General features: G+C 36.7%; 1 long non-coding RNA gene across 1 annotated transcript; it reads left to right on the top strand.

The window, feature by feature from the left end:
- Nucleotides 1-765: 765 nt before the first annotated feature.
- On the top strand, nucleotides 766-13,081 carry LOC108365159 (uncharacterized). The gene is made up of 4 exons (XR_001847889.1): nucleotides 766-777; nucleotides 5,229-5,233; nucleotides 12,465-12,467; nucleotides 13,013-13,081. It is a non-coding gene; the product is annotated as an uncharacterized LOC108365159 (long non-coding RNA).
- Nucleotides 13,082-15,605: the final 2,524 nt, after the last annotated feature.

The following is a 15,605-nucleotide window of genomic DNA, read 5'->3' on the forward strand; positions in this document are numbered from 1 at the left end:
GCGTCCGTAGGAAACGAAAAAAAACTTATATCGCACGCTTTCCTTTTGTTTTCACTATTACACTTTGCCACGGCACACTTCATTTTGCTTTGTAATGTCTCAATAATTGTTTAAATCCACGCAGAAATATTAACGCACAAATATTAAAATTGTTATTTGGTTTTTTCGTATGCTCACAATCAACAATTGCACCAAGATGACGTCACGCACACAGCTGATTCCGTCAAAATCACAAAGAGCGGATTAGCGGTACCGCGATTGCCGCAATCTCTATTTCTCTCAATCGTGAGCGACATGTATATTTTAGAATGTCTAGCAATTTTCATGAAAACCCCATAAATAAGCAAAGTAAATCTCAAAAACCTATGTAACTCCGAAGTTAACGCTAAGAAAATTCATAAAGGTTATTTTCTTAGCGTTAACGCGCATCGCCAGCGTTTACTTCGAAGGTTTAGAAAAAACCATTGTCGAATATTTTCCCAACATTGACTATGAGGATGGCTACAGCTGTATAACAAACCCATTTTCATGTGACCCGAAAAATAAACCTACTAGGATGACAAATTAAGCTTTTGAAAACCTTCTGGACATCGGTGTAAACTGCACTTTGAATATTAAATACTACGAAGGGAGCCAAGAGAGGTCTGGATGCAAGCGTGTACAGAAAACACTGCTGTTGGCAAGATTGCATTAAAAATACTAGTGACTTTTATTTTAACATTTCTATGTGAGACTGGATTTTCAACAAATGCTTACATAAAAAACGCGGTGAAAAAAGTTTTGAAACCTCTGATCTAAGGAATAAAGTCTAGTAAAACTAAACTTAAAAAAGAAGCAAGCGATTCACAGCAAAAACGCAAGGCACTCAGTTTTGAACTTTTCTGTTTCGAGATTTTAGGAGGTTGATATCAAGGGGATTGTGGAACCTCCCTTGTTTTTAATAGCGATTTTCATGCGTCTGGGAATGCTCTCTACTGAGTTTTCTATGATTTCGCTTAAAATATTACCTCATTATAATTTTACTCGCCTCCACAGCTCTTTTGTGGTATGCTAATCCTCTCTTGATTTCAATAAATTTAAATTTTGCTAACGTTGCTGTAACAGTCGCAATGCCCAGTGAGCAGAGCACTGGCCTGCCATTCGAGAGGTCCGAGTTCAATCCTCGGCAGCGGAAGTTTAATTGTTTTAAAAATAAATATTTTTCAATTTCGTGTAATGTTAAGAAAGTTTTTTAATTACTTTTTTTCTTGTTTTACTTAAATTTTTTCCAATTTTTAGTTTTTATTGTTTAATTTCGTTTAGTTTTTACCAAAGATTTTGCTAAAAGATGAATAGAATAACGCTAAGGCCTTCTCGTTAGCAAATCTTTCAATTATTCATTCAAAATACAGAAAAGAGCTTTCAAGATAGTTGCCGGAATAGAAAGACTTTGATCTTTCGAAAGACAGTGGTGAGTTGAAAGACAGATGCCAGAATTGGCCTGCTAGTGGTTTTGTTTGTCTTATAGCAGAGTTTCTAAAGAATGAAATAATTTTTTTTTTCCTTTTGAAAATAATAAAATCTACAAATCAAAAGTAAATTAAATTTAAAAAAATTAAATAAAATCTAATATATAAAAATCTCGTGTCACGGTGTTAGTGGTCGAACTCCTCCTAAACGGCTTGACCGATTTGAATGAAATTGTTTGTATATATTCGGTAGATATTATAATAGGTTGTAAAGAATGTTTCATACCGCTAAGAGAAGAGGGCGTGGCACCTCCCATACAAACCGAATTTTTCACACTTTATATCTCTGCAAGTGTTCATGATAGAGTACTGGAATTTGGTATGGACATATATATAATCAATCGCATAGTCATGAAGAAAAATTGGGGCTATTGGAAAAAGGGCGAGCACCTCTCATACAAACCGGATTTTTATGCTGTATATTTCTGGAAGTCTTTATGGTAGAGTACTCGAACATGGTATGGAGATATATGAAATCATTCCCTTACTCTTAGAGAAAATTGCGGCTATTTTATATAAGGGGGCGTGCTGCCTTTCAAACGCACTGAAGCTATTACGTATCTTTGTATGCATATACACTTTTGCTAGGTTATTTAAGATGGCAATGGAAATATGCCTTCTGACAACCTCCAAACCGTAATATTAGAAGATGAATGCGTCACTGAGAATCATGAACGTGAACTGTTGGTGAAAATGTTGGACCAAAATGTTTCAATACAAAAAATTAATTTTGGGCGAGACGAAGTTCGCCGGGTCTGCTAGTCTATATATATAAAAATGGTGTGAACAAAGTATAGTAATTCCTCAATTGAGAACGGTTGGGACAATTTGGCAAAAATTTTTTTTTAGTTGTTCGTAATTGTCAGAAGGTTCTTACGAAAGAACATTTTTGGGAAAACCCTCCGGGAAAGTTGTGAAATTGGAAAAATCGAAAATTAATTTTTTTGTAGGGAATTTTGTGTGCAAACCTTCGGAATGGCTTTCGAATGGAAAAATAGAAAATTCTAAGTGGAAAGCTCGGAAAAATCCGGAAGAACACGAAATTTCGCATTTTATCGCATGATTTGATGATTTTGGACGATGTAAAGGTGGAAAATTCATTGTGGAGCTTCGAAAATTTCGGATAATTGTGAAATTTATTGTGAGCATGAATCAATTGGGAACAAGTTTCTCCTATGTTTCATATTCGAATGGTTGCTGCGTTTTTGGAAAGGTATTTAGAAGGAGAGCACAAAGTTTTAATTTTTCCGATAGGTGACGCAGGGGTCGAGCTACGCTAAAAAAAAATGCATTTAGTACGTAGGTAGCCACTTGCTTGAAATTTGGCACGTAGGTAGCTTGTTGCCTGGATTAACATATAGGATACTTTTTTCGGAAAGGTGGACCAGGGACCAATCTATTCGCAGAAATCTTAGTTATGGACTGATTTGCTTGAAATTCGGCATGTAGGTAGCTTATTGCCTGGGTTAACATATAGGATATTTTTTCTGATAGGTGGACCAGATACCGATTTATTGGAAAAACCTTATTTATAGTGCGACTTGCTTGAAATTTGGCATGTACGTAGCTTATCAGGATTAAAATATAGGATACTTTCTTCTGATAGGTGGACCAGGGACCGATCTATTCCAAAAAATCGTATTTATTGTCCGATTGCTTGAAATTCGATACCCGCTTTATAGATATGCGTAGAATAGAATTGAGTCATTGTCTTACAGTTCGAAAGGTGTTTGAGGACGCCGCAAACATGCGGGTATTGGCTATTTAACAATACTTACTACACAGGCCGAGAAAAATGGAAAAAAATATGATGCAGCAAATGTTAACGCCATTTTTGACAGATTTTTTTATGCTGATTACGAATCCGTAAGCATACGAGTTTCCATCGGCTCCAAATTTTAAGAAAAACAAGGTCAAAATGTCAAAAATCGCGTTTTTTGCAATATTTGAGAAGCTCTAGCAAAGAAACAAAGTGTGGTAGAACCTTCCACTTATGCTTAGATTAAAGCTAAAAATCTCGAATACCGTCCCTGAAAATTCCTGCACCTTTGCTTGATGGTCACTTATAGTGATTTGATGAACAGGAAAAACTGATTTTGGGAAGTTTGAGTACCTGCCGTAATTAAGCAAAAGGTGATAGAACCTTCCACTTAGGCTCAAATTAAGGCTTGGACTTCTGACTTCAATCCCTGAAAATACCATTCGTGCACCTTAACCCTAAGGTCACCTATAGTCGTTTATTGAACAGCTAACACTGATTTTTACACAATATTTTTTTTTTCTATTGCATAATTCCATTCCATTAAATTAATTTTCCAGTATTTTTTATTATTGTGACCATCGGGGCAAGGTGCGGGAATAGTATTTTCAGGGATAGTAGGTTGTGGTTCTAGCTTTAATTTAAGCCTAAGTGGAAGGTTCTTGGCTTCACTTGGCATTTCCAATTGGCGTCAGTTGGTACAGAAGAGAAACGACTGGCGTGCTTTGTTGAACTCGGCCAAAATCGCTTAGACAGTTACAGTGCCAATTAAGAAAACGAAGAAGGAAGGTTGTATCACCTTTTGTTTCCTTGATAGAGCTTTTCAAATATTGCAAAAAACGCGATTTTATGACACTTTCACCACGTTTTTTCGAAATCTGGGGCTGATGGAAACTTTATACTTACGGGTTCGTATCAGCACAAAAAAGTATATCAAAAATAGCTTTAACATATGCCACATCAAAATCGGTGTTGCCCTGTGTTACCTACACTAATTATATAAAGATAAGCTCCTTCTTTTTAGAAGAGGTGATCTAGCGAACGGCTGTACCGATTTTTTGAAATTTTGGACACCTACTGCAGACTTTCGATATATTAAGGGTGGGTGGCATCACCCATAAATGGCTATAAGTTACCGTTGATTTTTGAGAACTTTTTCGCTGATGATGTTGCGCATTTTCTCCGTATAAGGAACGCGTCATAGTTTTTTTTTTTTTTTGTAAGGGAAAAAATGCCTCTGGTCTAAACATGAAACTTTCCCAAAAATTTCCGTACATATTTGGCTACAATGCTGTACTAAAAAAAAAAAATTTAAATTCATAACACAACTTTTGCATTTGTAAAAACCACCTCCTTAATTTTTATAAAAAAGTTAAAATATCCACCATTTTGTTTTTAATAAGTATTAAGAAGTGTAGTTAGGCACATCTTCTTAAGAATAGTATCTAGTTTATTGTGTACAAATTTCAAATCAATCGATACATAAACGTCTGAGATATAGCGAGGTTAAGTGAAAATTTCGCGAAAATTGGCCGCTGTGAAAAATCAGGTTTTGTGACTTTTTCGACATGAAGGCGTGAAAGCAAAAAATCGCCCTGCGACCATATGCGCAGAGAGGCAATTTTTATTTCGCGCATTGCGCGACCTTTTATGTATAGATCTTGGGCAAGAGTTATTCTGCGTTGGATTTCCATGCTGACATTATTATCGGTGTTAATGCTGGTTCCCAAGCAAGGCGCATCAATTACAGGTGATAGCGATAGAAGCTATGCTTCTTCTTATGAGCACGCTTGTGTCAAATTATCGTCTGTTTTGCTTTATTTACATATCCGCGTACACATACACATATACGTATATATATACCCTGCAAACAAATGCTCCCGAAATCTTTAAGAGTGTCGGAAATTTGTTACGATTCTTTTAGAAATCTGTAAAGAAAAACATATGAAGCGGTTGACAAGAACTAGTAAAGAAATTTCTGTATGATTTCTTAAAGAAAATTCTTAAAAAAATTGTGAAACCTTTCAGAGTTCTATGAAATCCTGGTATGCAGGGTATACATATACACACGAATATGAATAGATAAAGAAGATGTTGATGACACAAGGAGTTCATACCAACGGTAAATGTTGTTTTTGTACGATTGCTACAACCTGTAGTTGTTGAATCATGGTTCCCAAGTAAACGAAATTCTCTACTTCCTCGAAAGTATAACTGTGAACAGTGACGTGCCAAGGCGCGAATGCGCTGACTGTTTGTTTGATGACAGGAGATACTTTGTCATGGCCTCGTTTACCCCGAGACCCATTCGCTTTGCTTCCTTATCTAACTTGGCAGAACAGACTTCGCGATTCTTGTTACCGATGATGTCGATGTCAACGGCGTACGCCAGCAATTGTACGCTCTTGTAGTAACCCTGTAGGGAAAACTCGAACTAGTGAACCAAATTTCTAGTTCAGTACTAGTTCTTTTTCGCCAAAAACGAAGCAGTCCGATAGTAACTAGACCCGCACCAGCCCAAAAGCAGTGAAATGTGGTACTTTCACTAAAGTATTTTATTTCAAATTTTAAAAGCAGGGAAGGTAATTATTATGAGTAAAATAATTTAAATCAGCATTTAATCATTATTTTATGAATTATTATTGAGTTTTATTTTTTAGCTCAAACGGAAATAATTATTATTTGATTTTTATTTTTGGGATTACAAATAATGATTATTTTATTATTTTTATTTTATCGCGCAGAGAACTACTGAAATTTCGACCTGAAAAGTTTGGGTCTTATTCCTCTTATAAGGGTGGGGCTACCTCTCAAAAGGATACGTCGGTAATCACGCTGGTATAGTTTTTGAGTTGCTTAATAATCATTATACTTAGTGATTCCATAAGCAAAGGCCAAGATCCTGAAGGACAATTGAGAAAGGCAATGCAGTTGCAGAAAAAGAGGCATTTAAAAAAAAAGTGTCAAAATCATTACCACTTTCTCACTAAATTTATTTAAAAATGCAAGCCACCAGAGCTACCTTTATTTTAAGAAAAGACAAACTAATTTTTGTTTTATGCAATCCAGCACAGCTACCTTCATACAGTCAGTCAATAAAGTTTAGGTACAACGAATTTTTTACAATACGGGCAACTATTTTCTAAATATTTTAGTTTTCGGTAATTTTTTATAAAAATATGGTTAGTTCTACACCAAAAACCCCAAAAATTTTATCAATCTTATTTAAGTACGACAAAAACTTTCGAAGTACTTGATATACATATAAGCTTAAAAGGAACTGAATTTACTTAAAAATCAATATCCTTAAATTTAGACAAGTAAGACAAAGTGAACTAATATTTTTACTTTTAAGCAGAACGCACTTTTGTTTTTTACTTACTACCTAAGTTTAATACTACTACTACTGCTAATGTGGTTTATAAATTTTTAATAAATGCGTTTAAACATTTGTGATGGTATTGTCCTTCCTTCAACCGATCGTATTTAATATAAAAGGGAGATGTTTCGACCTGATTAGAAATATAGATTTAAGGTGACGAATTTATAACAGGTTGGGAACTATAAAAAATGGATGCAGATCGAACTAGGTCTCATCTGTCGAATTAGGAACTGGTTTGGAACTATAGAAAAGGGGATGCAGAACGAACTAGATCTCATCTGTCGAATTTGGAACTGGTTCGGAACTATAGAAAAAAGGATATAAAACGAACTAGATCTTATCTGTCGAATTTAGAACTGGTTCGGAACTAGAGCCAAAGGGATGCAACGAGGGACAATTGACACTTCCTAGGACATCGCAATGTTAAATTCGCCAGTCGCTAGCATGCAAAAGAGAATTAACGCGTAGTAGTCATGGTTCCAAACGCACTACAACCGAACCAGTTCCGCACTACTTCGTTTCCCTATAGGGAAATTGTTCCTGAGCGGTTCAGTTCTGCAGCTCTTACTATCTTCTCCAACATCAGATTAAAGAAGTCACATGAAAGGGAGTCGCCCTGTCTGAAACCCCGTTTGCTGGCGAACGGCTCGGAGAGGTCTTTCCCAATTCTGACGGAGCTGGTGGTATTGCTCAACGTCATTTTACACAACCGTATCAGTTTGGCGGGGATGCCAAATTCAGACATAGCGGCGTATAGGTAACTCCTTTTAGTGCTGCGGAAAGCGGCTTTAAAGTCGACAAATAGGTGGTGAGTGTCGACCCTTTTCTCGCGGGTATTTTCCAAAATTTGGCGTATTGTGAATACCTCTTCTATGGTGGATTTGCCTGGTCTGAAGACACACTGATGAGGTCCAATCAGTTCGTTGACGGCGGGCTTCAGTCTTTCGCACAATACACTCGGTAAGACCTTATAACCTATGCTTAGAAGGCTGATCCCGCGGTAGTTGGCGCGAATGGCGGGGGCGCCTTTCTTGTGGATTGGGCAGAGCACACTTAAATTCCAGTCGTCAGGCATGCGTTCATCTGACCATATTCTGCATAAGAGTTGATGCATACACCTTATCAACTCGTCGCCACCGTATAGTCAGGCGGAGGAACATCGACTCCGTCATCATCGACTGGGGGATCGGGGTCTTCTTCTCCACAACTTTCCAAGCTGCCACCATTCAGTAGGGTGAAGAAATGTTCCCTCCATAATTTAAGTACGTTCCGAACATCGGTAACTAGGTCGCCATTGTTGTTCTTACACAAGAATGATAGAATACAAGGTAGCGCCAATCGAGCTGAGAGCAACTGGCGGTGACGTCAACAAATACCAAAATGAGAGAGCAAGACGAACTCGATAAGGAAAAGAGGAAGCATCGAACAAAAGGCAGTATTGCCAGGTTTTGAATTTGGAAAAGGACCAAATTTGTATTGGCGTATTTTATGGACTTTATATGCATACGTAATTTTATTGTAAGGATGCCGATTCAAATTAATAAAAATCAATGTTTCTTGCACGACGGTCCATTTCTTCTGGCATGATTGAAGGTGCTGCCACATATTTTGTTGTCGCTTATAATTGTCACTGTGCCATGATTTTGTTTTAATTTTTGTAAAGTTGCTTTCCACACTTACGATTGCTATAAATTTTGCTTCCACTTTTTTAAGATTTTCAAATTTGGTGTCTTCAAACTAAAAACAAAAGCACCAAAAACACACAAAGCACCGATCTCAACAATTTTCGCGTTTTGAATACTCACTAACTTTGGTGCAAAAAGCATCAAGTTGGCAAAAGTAAATGTAAACAAAAGTATTGTGTGACGTCAGCGAATGGGTGGATGCTGTCAAATCGACGAAGAGAGGGTTAGCGGTCCGGGAATGGCGCGACCTTTATTTTCTGTATCGTGGTTCTTACAGGAGTACGCCCTGGCCTTTAAACCTTCCGTAAGACGCCTAACTCTCTGGTAAAATTTTCGGGCATTCTTCCTGTCGGCCAGCATTTCAAGCTCTTCGCACTCACGTATTTCGGCCTCTCTCTTCTTATTGTGGCGAATACGTCTCGCTTCCCTCTTCAGATCCCTATAGCGGTCCCACATAGCGCGCGTTGCGCCCGATCGCAGCTGTTCCCTGTAGGCGGCACCCCTTTTCTCTGCAGCTTCCTGACACTCCTCATCGTACAAATTGTTCTTTCAGGCTCGGTGAAATCCGAGTACTTCTTCGGCGCCGGTACTTAATAAGCGGGAGCGCATATGTCCGTTTGTTGAAGAGCGCTCTCTGAGAGCAGGTGTGAGAGTCGAGTACCGAATGCATTGGCTCTCTGCTGTGATTGCAGCTTTTCAACGTTAAGCTTTCTTTGCATATTCGGAGGGTACGTACGTCCAAAACGCTGGAAAGATGCCTTCCGTCTATCACAACATGATCGATTAGATTTCTCGTTTTTCGATCTGGAGATTGCCACGTAGCTTGATGGATCTTTTTATACTTGAACCTCGTACCGCATACTACCATGTTTCGGGCCCTGGCGAAGTCAATCAGCCTCAGTTCGTTGTCGGATGTTTCGTCGTGTAGGCTGAATTTTCCGACGGTGGTGCCAAAGATCCGTTCCTTGCTCACCCTGGCATTGAAGTCGCCAGTTGATTTTGATATCGTGGCGGGAGCAGCGCTCGTACGTACGCTCCAAGCGCTCATAGAAGAGATCTTTGGATACCTCATCCTTCTCTTCCGTCGAAGCATGGGCGCAGATGAGCGAGATGTTGAAGAACTTCGCTTGGATGCGGATTATGGCTAGACGCTCGTTCACCGGGGTGAACGACAGTACTCGGCGACGGTGTCTCTCTCCCACCACAAATCTAACACCGAATTTGCGCTCCTTTACATGGCAGCTGTAGTATCGTTTGCCGTGGTCGTCATCAAAAGGGGGTTCTCATCCGAGGCTTTGTGTTTATTTTTCATTGGAGCATGTTTATAAAGCGGGGGCCACTTGCTCCAAGACGGACACCCTCTTGCAGCAGCACCTACTGGTGAACAGACGCTGCAGACTTCAGTGAGCCCTTAATCCGAAGAAGTCGGGGCCGGCCCCACCAAAGCTCCTTCTCTTTCTGTCGTGACCCAAGGCTCCACTCGGATTGGTTACCGCATCTCGCACATGGGTTGCTCACGTTGCCCAGAGTGCGCGAATGCGGTCGCAAGAGTGTAGGATTGAGTATAGCCGTGCAACTGTAACTACATACCCAGCACAACGACTATACCCCATTGCACTCCTTGCGCTTGGAATATTACCTCATTTTAATTTTACTCGCCTCTAAACCTCGTTTCTGATATGCTAATCCTCTCTTGTTTTCAATAAATTTAAATTTTGCTAACGTTGCTGTAACACTCGCAATGCCCAGTGAGCAGAGCACTGGCCTGCCATTCCAGAGAGGAAGTTTAGTTGTTTTAAAAATAAATATTTTTTAATTTCGTGTAATGTTTAGAAACTTTTTAATTACTTTTTTTCTTGTTTTACTTAAATTTTTTCCAATTTTTAGTTAGTGTTTAGTTTCATTTAGTTTTTACAAAACTTTTTGCTAAAAGATGAATAGAATAACGCTAAGGCCTCCTCGTTAGAAAATCTTTCAATTAGTCATTCAAAATACAGAAAAGAACTTTCAAGATAGTTGCCGGAATAGAAAGACTTTCATCTTTCGAAAGACATAGGTTAGTTGACAGACAGATGCCAGAATTGGCCTGCTAGTGGTTTTGTTTATCTTTTAGCAAAGAGTTTCTAAAGATTGAAATAAATTTTGTTTGTCCTTTTTAAAAAATTAAAATCTACAAATCAAAAGAAAATTAAATTGTAAAACAAAAAATTAAATTAAATAAGTTTCTAAAAATTTAGCAAGAATAAAAAATAAATCAAAAAGGAAAAAGAAAATTGTCCCGCCCGTGGACACGAACTCCATTGCGACTGTTAAGACAGTGCCCGCAAAATTATATAAATACTCATTTTTATATTTGATTTCAAACTGAATGAAAAAAGTGAGTGAACTAATGAGCTCTATCTTTTAACTCTGAGAGGATACATTAATTATATATATATAATATATTTAACGATCATTAGTTAAGTGCCCGTTAGAGCTAATTTAATGAATGTTTCTGAGTGCGGCTGTTAACCCTACATTCATGTAATTGACACTGTGAAAAATGTGGTTTCCGTGTACGCATGGTATTCTGGGTTTTGGTATAACTAGTGTGACCAACTGTACGTAAATGACACGTACAGTACGTAAATTTGTAGCCATGTACCGTGTACCGAAGCTAACCACAAAATCACGAACATGTACGTAAATTGAATCGAAGGAATATTGTTGTACGTAAATTTTATCGATAGGAGCGCCCAACATACATACGTACATGCAAATTTTGACTAATAAAAACTAAAAAGATCTCTCACGTCAATTCTACGGTTCGAATGTTAATTTTGATTCTTTTTTGATTCTAAAGATTTTGTTCATTTGTTCCTTAGAATCATGTATCGAATACATTGGAAAGTGGATTGAACAATTCGACCATATTATGATATTCGCCTGGTGTGCACTTGATCAACCACCAAAATGGGAGTTTATCGAAAGTACCGCGAAGAGCATTGCAAAGAATAATAATTTTGACATAGAATCACCGACACTGATTTATTCCATCAGTTCACATATTTGGAAAAATACGTTACCCCAGAGAAGATCCAATCGTGGGAAGAAAATAACACTGACGCCGATGAACGCTGGGTTGAATGCTTTCAACATTTTGACCAAAAGAAGGTCCCGTACAACCACATGGTGAGAATCGTATCGTATGTTCTCTGCTTACCAGGCACATCAGCTGCCGTTGAACGCGTATTTTCTTTGATCAATCAGATTTGGAGCGATGAGAAATCACAACTGGAAATCGAGACATTGCGAGATCTTTTGTTTGTTTGGTACAACATTAAAATGACTTGTATGGAATTTTTCGAATTCGTAAAGAAGCAACCTCAAATGCTGAACGAAATTGCATCAGATGGAAAATACGCGCTCAGGAAAACTACTCCAGATCAATGAATTGATTACATAGGCCGACACTTTTGTAATTTAGCAGCAATTGCATTATTTCAGCTTTGAATGTATGTATGTACCTAAATATTTCTCAATTCGCAAATAAATATGCTGAAGTTTGTACGTCAAAAATGTGTTTGGATATCGACTAATAAACAGCAATAAAATCGTTTCCAAAATTTTTCTTTAAAACTTTGTGTTGCTACAATCTTTTGTGTACGTAAATGAGTTTTTTGAAAAGTGGCCACACTAGGTATAACATAGAATATCCAAAGGTTAATAAAGTCAACCCATTAACTCAAAATTGGTAAATTTGCACATTCATGCTTCTGGCATGAGGGGACGATATTACTTATTATAAATATAATGAGAGTTGTTACTGATAAGTATTTGATATACAGTTGTCCACAAAATAATAGGAGTGCGATATTTTGACCTGTTTTGGATATTTGGCTTTTGTTGATATAATGTGGTATATGAAATCACATGTAAAGGCAGCGAAAACGAAAACTGCAACAAAGTTTCCATAGGGACAACTAAACGAGCATTAGGCGTTCGTCTTTCAGAGCACGAAGCCGACATAAATAAAAAGAAGAACAGCACAGTATTAGCACAACACGTACTTACCAGTGGTCATACGGCTGATCTAGCTAACGTTAAAATATTGGACAAGGAGAAGAGGGAACGGGCAAGATACACAATAGAGAGTTTACGTATACTACAGAAAAGGGAAAAAACAATCAACAAGAAGGAGGACACGGACGATATCGCGGCTGCTTACATGTTACGTTTGTAGCGAATATTTAGTTTGACGAAATTACCACAGATGGATGGTAGCAATACTTTTATGTTTTTCAATGTATTTAACGTTCTAATGTTTTTTTATATGTATGTGCATTTATGTGAAATCAATTTAATCTAAGTGTACATGTAAGTCATGCGATAAAAATAAGATTAAAAACCTGTGAATGTGGTTGTTTTCTAAACAGAAAAATATTTTTGTTTACCAATATTTAATTTTTATTTGTACGAAAACTCATAATTTCTATTTTAAATAATCTTGTTGTCCTCTGTTTTTTGTTGATATTTATAATAAAGAATCGCCGTTGATGATGCTAAGGTAGTTAGCGAAACGTTGGGCTAAGAAGTGGAGAAAAAACTGTTTTTCTTGCACATGGAAAAGTAGATCGACCAGCCTACAACAATACCAACATATAATGTTTATTATTTTTTTATAAAAGTCTAGCTCGAGTTATGTGTTCCGTCAACTGATTACTCGATTCTTAAAAACACTGATTTGGTATTACGAGATACGTGATCGGATCGTTGTTATCGTAATTTGGTATAACGAGTTCAGTGAACGTACCTCAGAGCGTAAATTTCATTCGATAGCAAGACGCCATTCGTATGCCAAAAAATTTTGTTATTATTTGTTAGTAAATTTGCTGCAATTGATATTTAAAGTAAGTAAACTTTAATAAAAAGCCTATTAATACCCAACAAGCATTTCAGTAAACGTTTTTAAAAATAACTTAAATTAAGTTTGCTATAATAAGCGTTAAATAAGCATTTTTAATATTATGCTTATTAAAAGTTTTTTCAAATAAACCTTTAATAAGTTTTGAGAGCGAATGTTTATAAATAACTTAAACTTATAAATGAAATGTAAATGCCAACGACATGAAGTAGTAAATATAAAATTTTTTCAATCGTAAGTGACGTGTTTACGTTTTTTAAAATATATTATTAAAAGAAAAAATTAAATAAAACCGATGTGGTAAAAAAAGTCCAATCCAGGACCCGCTGCGCTAATCGGTGGAGCATTCGAGTCTTAAAATGATGAGTTCCCCTTATCCTTTCTTAGTTTAACATTCAATTAAAAATGTATTAAATTTTTTTCAGAAAAGTTCATCAATGAGAATGGCGGCGATGAAGCGGAATATATAGCTGCATCGATGTCGCTTTTCCAATTTGCCAATAACCGCAAGTAATTGAAAGCACGCAACAAGATGTAATAATTAACTTTTTTATGCTTAATTTGTATGTGTTATTGTGAATTTGTATGCTAAAATGTCTATTCCCTATTTATATTTTCGCGACTGTAGATGAGTCCGCCGAAAATTCGCATTTCGTTTAGTTTCTAGATGTTAAGCAATCTATGTATGAGTTTTTAATGAAATATCTTTAAATAAAGGGTTATAAAAATGTTTATAAAAAGCTTTCTTTTGAAAATTTTTAGTAAGTTTATATTCATACGCTTATAAAAAACTTTTTTTGAACCTTTATTATAAGTTTACACTTTTACGCTTATAAAAAGCTTTCTTTTGAACATTTATTACAAGTTTATATTTCTACGCTTATAACCAATGTTCCTTTTCGATTATATTACGCTTACTTTCAAGCGTTTTATAAACAAAAAATCAACGTTTTGTAAGCTTAATGTTTATAATTGAAAACTAAAAAAAAACTTTCTTTAAGTTTATTTTGCTTGTTGGGTATATATGCACATGTACATATGTATGTTTAATATCAAAATATGTGTGAAACTGACAAAAGAAAAAATGTATACTTTCATTTACAGTCAACAGAAATTAAAACCAAAAAAAGAGGCCTAAAGCGGAGAAATGTAAGTAAAACAGGATAATTGTAATAAAAATACATTTTTTTTCTAAAATATCGTTGTTATATCTTGGGACGCATTTTACAAGCTCAACCAGCAGAAAACCATTATGGGGGACTTCATGAAGGAGCATCTACATTTGGCAAAGAATATGCTGCCAAATTGCGCGCAGGGCAAGGCAACTGCTTTAAGGCTAGGTGAAGAGCTTTCCAGAAAGTCAAATGCTGTAGGATGCAAAAATGTGGAGAAAGGTATGATGAAACGACTTTTTCATGTTAAATTTCTAAGCGTTTGCTGACCAAAGATAACAAGCAAAATTAAAGCTCTCCTTCAAAAAGGCTTCAAAGTTTCAGACAGACTTATTACAGAGGCGGAGGAGAACATCATTCAGGCAAGTGGCTTGGAAGTGGCTGTGGATGGCATGGTTAACGTGAGAACCTTCGGAAAGCTCTCAACAGCACAATCCCAATCGGAGTTACCTTCTCCCGACAACCAAGAAATTGAATGTGATGCCACAATGTTTGAAGTTTTGAGTGAAAGCATGCCTGTGTACGATTTTGATTACAAAAACATACCAACAGTGTCAAAGAAGAACAAGAAATTATCGGTGGATCCCTCGCTCGTTCTTCTAGAAGGAAAGGAAGGAAAGGTTTCTTCCGAGTCCAATGTGAGTATGGAAGGCAAGCATGATCGGCTTCTTAAAATACAAGAATGGCTTTTAGAAATCAAAGAGTATAAGTACAACCGGTTTTGGGCTTTAAATGATTTAGGCTGCGTTTCTCCAAACTCATTTAAATGGAAATTTACTTTAATGNTCGGCTTCTTAAAATACAAGAATGGCTTTTAGAAATCAAAGAGTATAAGTCCATCGGTTTTGGGCTTTAAATGATTTAGGCTGCGTTTCTCCAAACTCATTTAAATGGAAATTTNATCGGATCGTTGTTATCGTAATTTGGTATAACGAGTTCAGTGAACGTACCTCAGAGCGTAAATTTCATTCGATAGCAAGACGCCATTCGTATGCCAAAAAATTTTGTTATTATTTGTTAGTAAATTTGCTGCAATTGATATTTAAAGTAAGTAAACTTTAATAAAAAGCCTNCCGAGTCCAATGTGAGTATGGAAGGCAAGCATGATCGGCTTCTTAAAATACAAGAATGGCTTTTAGAAATCAAAGAGTATAAGTCCATCGGTTTTGGGCTTTAAATGATTTAGGCTGCGTTTC

The sequence above is a fragment of the Rhagoletis zephyria genome, unplaced genomic scaffold (genome assembly GCF_001687245.7).
Source record: "Rhagoletis zephyria isolate East Lansing unplaced genomic scaffold, Rhagoletis_zephyria_1.1 Rzeph_scaffold_01789, whole genome shotgun sequence".
NCBI lineage: Eukaryota > Metazoa > Arthropoda > Insecta > Diptera > Tephritidae > Rhagoletis > Rhagoletis zephyria.